The sequence below is a fragment of the Coptis chinensis genome, chromosome 9 (assembly GCF_015680905.1).
Source record: "Coptis chinensis isolate HL-2020 chromosome 9, ASM1568090v1, whole genome shotgun sequence".
Taxonomy (NCBI): Eukaryota; Viridiplantae; Streptophyta; class Magnoliopsida; order Ranunculales; family Ranunculaceae; genus Coptis; species Coptis chinensis.
Genome location: NC_141464.1, coordinates 36,182,831 through 36,194,209, shown reverse-complemented (window position 1 = coordinate 36,194,209; position 11,379 = coordinate 36,182,831). Strand labels below are relative to the sequence as shown.

Here is an 11,379-nt window from a genome sequence, read left to right as displayed (position 1 = left end):
ACAATTGGCTCAAATTTTTACAGCAGTGTATAGATGAGGCTCCAGGTCCTAACTTTTGGGTCCTGTAAGTGCAACCAAAAATCCGAGTTGGGATCAATACTAAAACGCGGGAAAATTTCAAAACAAAAAACGAAGAAAAACGAAACAAAATGAAATGAATGAAAGGGATAAGAATGGGGGTGTCCCCTTGGAGCAATTCCAGTTTGTAAACAAAGGTCTATGGGTCTTTAGAATGGCAGCGGCGACATTTGATATCCACACTTCTGCGGTATAAAGATTTGGATTCTCTACTCTATACGGTGTAGACTCAAGTCCTTACTCACGTGTCTTCGTGCGTTTAGCTCGAGTAGGAATTCCATCCAACCTAAAGTCTAGGACAATTTACAACTTTATTATGCTCCTTAGGAAACTAGTGAGTAAGTTTTTATTGTGGATTTGCTAGCTAAGGTTGCTATGTTTTAAAACAACTTCGGATACTAAAAATGCGAGACAAAAAAAACGGAAAAACTAAGTCTAAGATTTTTAACTTGTACTTTATAGAGAAAGGAAGGTTAGAGGATCATGCTACTCATGCAAGGACTCATTATAATCCATAAAAATTAGATTACTACCATATATCTAAGTCGTTTTAAGTTCATTATCAAACCCGAAGCGGATAGAACGTCGATCCCTAGCGAGATGAACTCATCTCTAAGTCCATTTCCCTATCATAAGAAGTTTAATTGGTATCTCATATCTAAAATACCATCTCAACTTCTGAACTCACACAACATATTCTTATCAAATATGGAAACAAGAGGTTAAATAAGACCCGTGCGCACGGCTAGCCCAGGCTTGAAAAGGGAGGCACACGCGAGTCTTTCTTAAATTCCAGGCCTCAAGTTTGGCCGGACACTACCATTTTGGGGTAATGTGCTACATGTGTCCTTAAGTCTAGGCAATGAATCCTACTTCTAAGAAATTTATACAAATCTTCACATGAGCATCATTAACCCTCCACCTTGGAGGGTTTTAGCTCATGATCCTTGGATTGTTGAAAGCTACAAGGTATATTTGTAAATTAGAGAGATAAAGAAGGAAGGAATGCTAAAAGAAACTGATTACCTAAAGAAAATGATGAACTTTTATTATAAACTACTAAATGTTCACCATTAACACTATTACAAGCTTCTACATAAAAACTAAAAACTAAAACTAAACTACTAGACAAGGAATGAAAAAGGAGTCAAAAGGGAAAAGTTAATGCTTCAAAATCATCCCCCCTAATACATAAGAGAGCTTTCTCTCTTTTCCCACGTGAAACACCCCCCTCATTCACTCCATTCTTATCCAAACACTAAACCCCCTTTTGACACCTTGCATTCTTTACATAATCATCACCTAAATCCAACTAACTCTATTAATTGCATGCAAGGTGTCAATTTTGTGCCAATTATTTGCACATTTGTCTTGACTTGCATGATGACTCATCAAATCTTGCGGGCCCACATGGTGGGTCCATGTGCAGTGTCCAGTGGCGGTCTGGTCTTTTGGCATTTTTACAACTTCCCACCTATGCATAGAGTTTGTCACACTGATCATCTGAGCAGTTCACTTGTCGCATTCGGAGTCCTGGTTCAAGGGATATGAGCTTCAGAAGTTTGATGCTTCTATGCACGTAATCCTATTCTGACTTGATTCTGTACTGTTTGAGTCTTTAGGCTTTAGTCTGGATTTGTTGGGCTTCACATGAGCTTAATTGGAAAGTTTATGTATACTCCTTATTCCGTGCTTAAATGTTGGCTTTATCTTCATTTTTGCGTTAGTTGCTCCAACCTACAAAAACACGAGAATACGATTATTTCATGATTATTAAGCACAAAATTAACCGAAATGTTACGTCTCTACGGAGTTTTATAATACAGTTTTGGGTGCTTATCATCTACCCACCCCCCATTTTAATTTTTCAAACTTGTTTCTCATATTTTCGTTACTATTCAACCTTGATATTCACTATTTTAAACTAAAAGCTCGCCCGCCCTCCCTTTTGCCTTGCACAGAGCGCGTCCATGCTCCCTTAAGACTGCGGACTCACAATGAAGAATACTGCGATATAGGTATTTTTTAATTTTTGAAAATTCTAAAAAATTTCAGGTATATTCTTTAAGCTATTATTGATTTACTGGAATTTGTTCATATTTTTTCTAGTGTTTTACCTAGTAAACTAATACCGTCTTTACAGTTCTGCATTTTAGTTTTCAAACCGTAGGTTTTTAGAAAAACGGATGAGTAGGGTTACTTAGGCAGTTCCAAAAATTCTAAGATTTTTACAGGAGTATCTATCATAAGTCAGAAGTTTGTAGTAACTAGTGGATTGTTTCTAGTGTGTTTTGACTACCTAACTAGTGGGTTGTTTCTAGTGTGTTTCTGCAGTTTTACAAAACTTAATTTCTAGAACAACAGCCGATAAAGAGGGTGTGTAGAATTCCAATTGCTCTAAATTTTTTACAAGAATACGCATGATCTGTCAGGAGTCTCCAAAAAAGTTTTAGAGATTTTTGGCTCTATTTTGATTGGTTAACCATTCAGTTGTTTGTAGTGTGTCCGAAAACTATTTCACAAACTTTATTGGTCAGTAGAAAGACTTTTATAACTCCGATTATTCTAAAATTTTACAGGCTACTTACTGGATGTCTTAGAAAACTATTGTAAAAAATTCAAATTTTTTGGACCCCATACGCGCCCTATTATACCAATATTGGAGCGTGCCCTGACCTCTAGTAACCTAAGTTTGCGTTTTTCTTCAGTTTTCTTTTACAACGCGAACGCGCCCTCTGAAGTTAGCCCGATTTACAAGTTAGTTACAGGTCATATTTTAGTCTGAAATATTTGCTGGTTCGGTGTTCCAAGCTTCTACAGGACACTGAGATTCATATTGAAGATGCTATTCATAAGCGTAGCAAGGAGGCATTCATGTTCTCCTTCTTTCACTCTTCGTCTCTTCTGTCAGAGGAGTTTAATTCTAGTATAATCAGGCTTGTTTGACTATTGTTCTTGTTCTTTCATATTAGACATAACCTTGCATGAGATTAAGGTCTGGTAAGAAAAAACCATCTAACGTTATATATCGTAAACGTCAACGCACACGCCTATCTAGAATATCACACACCACACCTGTAACAATGGCTAAAGAACCAGAGACTCCTCTCTCTAATTTTTACAAAGCCCTGATCGATGGACCTAAGTCATGCATTGTTCTTGCAGACCCAGTGGGGGATTTTCAAATTCCCTCGAATACATTTAACTTGTTACTAGTTTTCCATGGTTTAGACCACGAGAAACCTTATCAACACATGAGTAGGATAGAACAAGTTCTCACTACATTCCATCATCCTAGCATAAGTCCGGATCAAGTTAAACTTAGGGTGTTTTCATTTACCCTAGCCGACAAGGCGGTGTCTTGGTTAACTACCCAAACGCCAAACTCCATGGACTCATGGGCTAAACTTGTTCAGTTGTTCATGGAACAATTTTATCCACCACTGAAGATAGATGAAATGCTTCAAAAGATTCATTTCTTCCACCATAACCCTCATGAATCCTTTTCAAAGGCCTAGAATCGTTTCACTAATCTTCTCATTTAATCCCCGCATCACAATCTTGCCAAGGACACGCTTGTCCGCGCATTTTTCAAGGGCCTTTCACATCATCATAAGGAGGTTCTAGATATCATGAATGGGGGTAGTTTTCTTAGTAAAGGAGCCTTGGAGGCTTATAAATTCTTAGAAGATCAATCTAAGAGAAACAACAATTGGGGAGATAACAACTCTTCCCGCTCCACTCTTTCTTCTTCAACAGTTAAGGCTGCTAGTATATTTAAGGTTAAACCTGATCCCAAGCTTAGAACTCTTATCGATACCCTCACTAAAAAGGTAGATACCATCTCTGTTCAATAACAACCCACTCCTATCATGAACATAAACTCTACTCGTTGTAATGTTTGTTTTAGTCTTGAACATTCCGACGCCAAAAAATGTCTGCGCTTTTAATAACAACCCTAACACACAATGGAGGCAACACACTAATTATAATCCACAACAACAAGCTACACCTCCAGGTTTTAATAATCAAAACGTTAGTCCCACTACAAACTTCAACCAGTTTATTCCGCATCAAGGACAAGGAAACTTAGGTGACCAAAATAAAGGTTTAATGCCCATGACCCAGAACTATCAACATCCAGACATGAACGCTCAACAAATCTTAGTTCCAGTCACTCCTCCTATGACCACTACACCAGTCAAACCATCTGCAGACGAAGTAGTAATGACCTTGTTGGAAAAATAAAATCAAATTATGCAACAAAACTCTAACATGCTACAACAAATGATGCAAATGATGTAGTCTTTGTGCCAAAAGGTTATTGACATGTCCCCTAACCAAAATAATAATCAAACAGTCGTGTTTCCAGGTTAAGCAGTGTCTAATCCTAATTCAACAAACACCGCATTCAAAATAAACAGTATTCAATGTAATGGTAATATAACCCCAGGGGAACTACAGGCAGTCACTACCCTTCATTCAAGTAGAGTAGTTGATAACAAAGTGACTATGCTTGATGATCGCCCACAAACAGAAGTTGACAATGAAACCATACCAAATACTGTCATAGAAATTGAAGATCCTACACCTGTAGAGGTTCCAATATGGACACCTAAATGGAAAGTGGCTAAAGATAAAACAAAGACTAATAATGTTGTTGACCCTTATGCTAAATACAGAGATAAATCACCGTATCCCCAGAGACTAGTTGTGTCTAAAAAGGATGAGAATTTTGATGAGATTAGGGAAGTTTTTAAGAATTTGACTCTCAACCTACCTTTTCTACATGCTATAAAAAGGCTATTTGGACACGCTACATTTCTAAAAGAATTGTGCACCAAGAAGAGAAAAACCAACATACCCAACAAAGCCTTTTAAACTTAACAATATCCTTCTTTATCTGAACATAACGGAATTGTTAAGTATAAGGACCCTGGTCGTTCTACTGTACAATGCACCTTGGGAGATTACTTCATAACAACTGCTCTATTAGACCTGGGGGCGAGTGATAACTTACTACCATTTTATTTATATAAACAGCTAGGCCTCCAAGAACTTAAACCAACCAAAATGACTTTGCAGTTAGCCGATCGTTCTATTAAGTATCCCAAAGGCGTAGTTGAAAATATTCTTGTTAAAGTTCAAAACTTTTACTATCTAGCCGACTTCGTTATTCTTGACACAAAAGTTGCGCATGATTCCATTCCCATCATCTTAGGGCATCCTTTCTTAGCAACCGCCAATGTCCAAATCAATTGTCGGGATGGCTCATTGACTCTTTCCTTTGGAAATCTTTCTGTGGAGGTTAACATGTTTAAACTATAGCAGGAAAAACTAGGTTTGCCTATAGAAGGAAAAGTGAAGTCCATTGAGAGTTTTGTATCTCACATTAGTATGGTCGACGCTTTCGTCCCCACACTAGTAAATGCCCTTCTTATGGAAGAAGACAAAGATCATAATTTCAACTCCTTAGACGAGATTGATGACTTTCTCAAAGTTGCTGATGAATACTATAATTATGTGGATGTGACCAAGCTAAATGAGGAATTCTATGAGTTTCTAAGAGCCTGTGATGATCCACCCTCTCAAGCACTACCTAGAGCACCACCCGACCACCATCCACCGAGCTAATCCCTCATAGAATCCAATCATTCTTCTCACCCTTTCCTTCTAACACTTATCCACATTCTAAGTATTTTCCACAACCATTCATTTTCTCACGATCATTCACTTGGACACCTTTTTGTTCAAAAAAGAAGAGATCGAGTGCATGCTCGGTTATGTTCTCGGTCCATCAGATCTCGCTCTCATTCTACTAAGTTGCGTCGTAGGAAGTCTTGGTGCTTGATTTTGTTTGGGGGTGCATTCCATGTTAATTATTTATGGAAAGACCCACAACTTTTTCGGTTGTTGATATATGGTAAGAGCATTGTACATATATATTAGATAATGTTTCAAGTATTTGACTTTAAAAGACCAATGTTTTTGTACAATACCACCTTTCTGGATTATAGCCCACAAAAATTTTCAAACTTAAAAAAAGTTTTCAAATTTTGTTTGGGGTGGCGTATTTTGGTATTTCATTTCAAATCTTTTTACCACCCTTTGTCTGTCATGTTTATTCTAGTAAAGTCCATATTAGTTAGTACGTAACAGTTTAATTGTATTTCATGTTATCATATCATCTTTATAATATTTATGTTACAGGTACTGCCAATTTTTGCCACGTTTCTATGGTAAATTCTTTCCTTATCTCTTTACACTTTAAGGACAAAGCGTTTGATTGTTTGGGGACTGGGATAGAAACATTTGCAAAAATTAGGTACTTTTAGGATGTAAATTACGCACTTTTCTTTATAAAATATTAAAAATCATAAAAATTAGTTAGTTACGTAATTTAATTGTGCTATTGAATTATTTCATGAACCCCATTCTCCCAAATTGTTTAGGGCTGGTATATTTAATTTAGCACATTGTACGTTCACGTATTAAAATTGCATGTATAAATATCGAAATATAGAATCCATTGGCCTTGTTGATTTTATTGGGATGCATAATGTAATTAGGTACCTTAATTTCACGAAATTCACTATTTCACAGAATTTCGGAAGCTAATCCAATAGGAGCCACGATAGGCGCATGCTTGATTTGTGAACGTATGGTATTATTTTATTTTTGTTAGAGTCCACTAATGTCCCAAACGCTATTTATTATTTCATGTTATCCCCATAACAGGTGGAACTCATATAGGAGTTGCGTATATTTTTATTTCTTTATATTAGTATATATTAACCTTCTTTTTTAGGTGCTCTCATTTACAAGCACGTTTCTATGGTACTCTCTATCCTTTATTTTCATTCCATACTTTGGGGACAAAACATGATTCTATTTGGGGGTGGTATAGAAACACGTTGTAAATGTTTAAGCACATATTAAGTTGTATATTACGTATTATTTGTCTTATAAAAATTAGAAAAAAAAAATCAAAAATATAGTTTATGTTCACTACACCAGATTTGCTGAAATAGGACGACATGTTGAGACATTATTGCTCGTCTTAAATTTAGGACGGGTTTTTGAGTCCCAAAAATGAAAAAACCCGTCGCAAAGCTTTAGCTCAAATTTGCAAGGCGTAGCTCGAATAATAGACGACTTATTCTTTTGTCCTAAATCTAGGACGGGCAAAAGTATCTCTAATCTTCTTTGATGTCGTCGCCATTCAATTGAACCCGTATTTGCCTTCAAAAATCAAAACTAACATTTTGCCTTCAAAAATCAAAACTAACATTTTGCCTTCTTCAATTCGTCCAGCTCCAAAAACCTTTGTCTTGCGCTTCTTCTTCCTCAAACTCACTCCACTTTTTCTTTTATTCTCTTCACTTCCTACTGTTATATACATATTTTTTTCCTTCTTGTTTGCACGACTTCATTAAGGCATCTTTCACCTACTTTGGATTAAAGAGATCAAAGGTCGTCAGGTTTCTCTCCATCACCCTCTTTTCTCTTTGCTTAAGCATGCCTTTTTATGTTAATTCAATTTCGTTTTTCGGCTTAATTGAAGTGGGGGTTTTCAATTTTCTAGGTTTTTAAAATTGGGGATTTCAACATCACCGATTGTAAGATGTTAATCCTTGATATTGAAACAAAGGAAGGTAGGGCAGATGTTGTAAAGCTTTAAGACATTTGGATGTTTGATTTATGTGTGAACTTGTAGTGCGTAAGTGATAAACTGTGAAAATGTGATACTCGCAGGGATGGTGTCACACATGATCTTTTCGCAGCCTAACTGCCCAATTGATTCCATCTTGTTCATACTTCATCATGATCCTTCAAATTCCGATGAGGGTTCTGTGACATCTGTAGATATTGCAGAGTATAGAGTTGATGACAATGATGTCTAGTTTTTCAGTTCACGTATACCCTCTAGGGGGAGCTCTGGTCATCGTAGGTTGGTAGTCTTTTGTCGTTGCAGGTTCCTTATATGCTACACAAGGGCTTATCGAGAATATGGTGCAAGTAATGGAAAGCTAAAGACTATAGTTTGTTATGAAGCTAAAAAACCCCTCTTAAACCCCAGAATTATTATCTATCTGTTTCATCTGAAGATTCTGGTGAAGGAAAAGTTTTATGGTGGATACTGGTGATAGCTCGTCTTCCGCAAATGAGGTGAAGTCGGTGGTTGTTAGGGTCAAAAGGAAGGATTTTCAATCTCCGCTTGAAGCATTTTGTGAGTCTAGCCTTCTTCATTACTTTATTCACTTGTATAGTTTTTTTTTTTTGAGCATCCATTTTTTACGGGGTTGGAAATCAATGAAAGACCTTTGAAGGCGACCTCTGTTGGATTTTGGAAAGCTTTCACTTAATTGTTCATCCGGAAAAGGTAATGAAGAAGCATTTGTTTTTTTTGTTTTTTTCATACGGAGTGTGAGTTATGAAATGTGTTTTGTTTTTTTTGGGTTTCGAGGAACCGAAGAACAAAAAGGTTTTGTCCAACATTTAGAGACGTGGAGCAGCATTTCGGATGCCACTTTGTTGATATCTTGCAATCTTTTGTGGTTAGTAATAAGTTCTTTTCTAGTAAAGGATTTTTCACTTTTTCATTTCTGCGGAGCGGAACTGCAAATATTATAAATAATTGTGTCTTTTTCTGCGGCTGGTTCCTCTCGATTCATCCGAAGTCGAACAAAGGTCGTGGAGCGAAAACTCATATTTAAAGAAGAGATTGTAAGTCCAGTATTTATTTAAGTCATCGAGTGTTTGAATTTCACATACTCTTTTGTTTCTTAATTTGTTTTGGAGGTTGATGAGACAAAGCTATACAGTGACTAAATTATTTTATAACCTTTACATGAATATATTTCGTCAGCTGTGTACTAATTTAGTTTGCAGATTTCTAATTATTTACCTCTTTGTCCATCTAGAAAACATCTTAAGTGTTTCTATTCTTGTTAAATCATGCTATCATGTTGCATTATGGCTTAATGATCTGAATTTGACAGTTGGCACAGTTTATTGGTTTATTTATGTTATGGGAATACAGACTTTACAGAGTATTACAACTTTTTCTCTTAGCTCAAGTTTGTGATATTTATTTGGAGGCAATCTGGTAGTACGAATTTTTCTCTTAGCCCCAAAGTAATGCTTATTTTGATTTGGTGTATTTAAGCCGCGATTAAAATGTGCTTAGCTTTCTTGTGATAGCACTTGTATATATTCTGTCTTGATTCCTGCAGAAACAAGATCGGCTTCTGTCGAAATCCAGACAAAAGCACGAGGTATGTACATTATTGTAAAATTTTATTTTAAGGGTGTAAGTATAATTTTATATTAAAATCTTTCATTAGGAAACATTGTCCTTGGACATCCTTGTTAGATGGAACTTGTTATTGTAGTAATATATCCCAAGGGTTGCTGATAAGAGTCTCCACTCTCTAGTTCGGCCTTGAGCTTTAAAAAGGGTGTTGTGTAGTCTGTGTTACCCCTGGGGTATTCTGGTGTGTACTTCACAAATTTGCCTTTTGTAAGATCAATTTCATGTTTGGCATATGTTATTATGCCTCCATCAGCTTGGGCTTTTGGAGTAAAGGGTTCCTAGACACTGTTCACAGACATGAGATTTTGGCGAAGTTAATCTTAGAGGGTCACGGGTTCTCTTTGCTTTACTTTTCCCCTTAACCCATGAGCTGGGATTGTTATTGCATTAAGCTACTCATTTTCCTTTATGATCCTTACAATCACAATGTTCATATTATTGGCCATCAAACACATTTTTTGATGACCAATATGTTATACATGTTGTTTACAAGTAGTTTTAATCTTTTGGGATGCACAAAGTTTATGGGTGCATTAGTGGCAGGTATATGCCTGAGTGCAAGTATCATGGTGTGTATATTGGACTATTTGTACGAGTGTTTACGTGAAATTTGCCATCTTTATGATGTTGTTCGTGTTGATGGTGAAGAAAAAAAATCCCACCAGAAGATATTCAGTCTGATATGCAGTCTTACTTGTCTAATCAAGGTCCTCACTTTATCATTTGAATTATTGTAGGAGTGTGTCTTATCTTTATACACATTTTTTTTCTGCATTTTCTTAGTCAGTGATACTGGACTACTTCTAATATAGTTTATATATGTAATGGCAATGTTCTTCCATCAGATTAACTGTCAACTAGGATTAAGTTACTTATCATGTCATAGTGGAACAGATAGGAGTTATCAGGGGTTTATGATATCTTCATTGAATGCTTTTGAACACCACCAATGAAAATTCTTTAAACACATTTCATTTGTAAGAGCTTAATATTGCTTTCTTCCATTTCTCTAATTGGTTATGGATTGTTGTTAATTCGGTTATTTCGATCCAGTGCAAGTAAATGAGGATGATGATTTCTATGATGGACCAATGCAATTTGATTATGAAAGTGGACGATTCAAATGGTATTAATAATCAACTATGTTTATTATCTCATGTAAAAATTCAAGATCATGTACTAATACTTTATACTTTTGATCCGTTATGGAATTGACTAAAGATAATCCATTGAATGAATATCGATGAGGAAACTTCAAGATGAAGATGATGGAGGCAAAGAGCAAAACATTACGTGAAGAATTTGAGATTGGAAGTTCGATGATCAATCGATGAACTCCAAGATAAACCATATGATAATCTCGGATCTGAATTCGAAATGAAGACTTGTTATATGAAGAAGAGGTTAGTGGTGATGATGATTATGACGGGGATGGAGGCCATGACTCAAGATATGATTTTTGTTGGGCCTCGTCTCCATGGTATAATTATATATTTTGAGTTGTATCTCTTCTTCTAGAATATGCTACACAAGGGCTTATTGAGAATATAGTGCAAGTAATGGAAAGCTAAAAAGACTATAGTTTGTTATAAAGTTTAGTTAACAATTTTTGATTTTTTTATTTGTTTATTTAAATTGTTGATTGAATGAACCACTTAGCAAGTAATGCTATTTATACAATGGAGTTATAATATGTTTTTAAAATTTGGTATGCGACCAATTGCCTAGTTTGTACGTGAACTATTGTGAAATAAGGGTGGGATCTCCTTTGAATCAGCTACTGTAGCAGTTGCAGGTCATTTGGCCTGCACATTTTTTTTTAAATACTTTTTCTTAAAAACGACGGTTTTGTCCGTTTTTCTTCTTGCGACGACCTTGCGACGGATATGTTAGTCGTCTTCTAATTCAACTTACGATGGTCTTAGCCGTCGCAAATATTAACGACAGGGCGATTAACGACGGGACCTGGGACACTAGAACCCGTC

At 36.1% G+C, this 11,379-nt stretch overlaps 1 long non-coding RNA gene across 1 annotated transcript; it reads left to right on the top strand.

Moving 5' to 3' along the window:
* The first annotated feature begins 7,096 nt into the window (after positions 1 to 7,096).
* On the top strand, positions 7,097 to 8,338 carry LOC147475774 (uncharacterized). The gene is made up of 3 exons (XR_015208831.1): positions 7,097 to 7,559; positions 7,664 to 7,733; positions 7,834 to 8,338. It is a non-coding gene; the product is annotated as an uncharacterized LOC147475774 (long non-coding RNA).
* The last annotated feature ends 3,041 nt before the right edge of the window (positions 8,339 to 11,379 follow it).